Source organism: Lepisosteus platostomus, chromosome 4 (genome assembly GCF_059453375.1).
Source record: "Lepisosteus platostomus isolate fLepPlt1 chromosome 4, fLepPlt1.hap1, whole genome shotgun sequence".
NCBI lineage: Eukaryota > Metazoa > Chordata > Actinopteri > Semionotiformes > Lepisosteidae > Lepisosteus > Lepisosteus platostomus.
Genome location: NC_142614.1, coordinates 60,307,841 through 60,308,164, shown reverse-complemented (window position 1 = coordinate 60,308,164; position 324 = coordinate 60,307,841).

Below are 324 nucleotides of genomic sequence, written 5' to 3'. Positions count from 1 at the left end.
AATCCAAGAATAAACTGTACCTGTAGGTTATGTGGCTTTCTTCATTTATTCAAGCCATCCATTTTCTAACCACTTCAATACCTTCAGGGCCAGGGGGAAGCTGGAGCCTACCCTGGCAAGCAAGGCACTCAAGGTGGGATACATCATGGATGGGACAGCAGTCTGTCGCAGGGAACAGACACAAACACTGACACGCACACAGTGACACCAGAGTCAGTTTTCCTAGATGCCAAATAACCTACCTGTATGCTTTTGGACTGTGGGAGGGAACCCCTGAAAACTCCAGGTCTGGAATTGAACCAGCACAACGAGGCAGCAATAGTT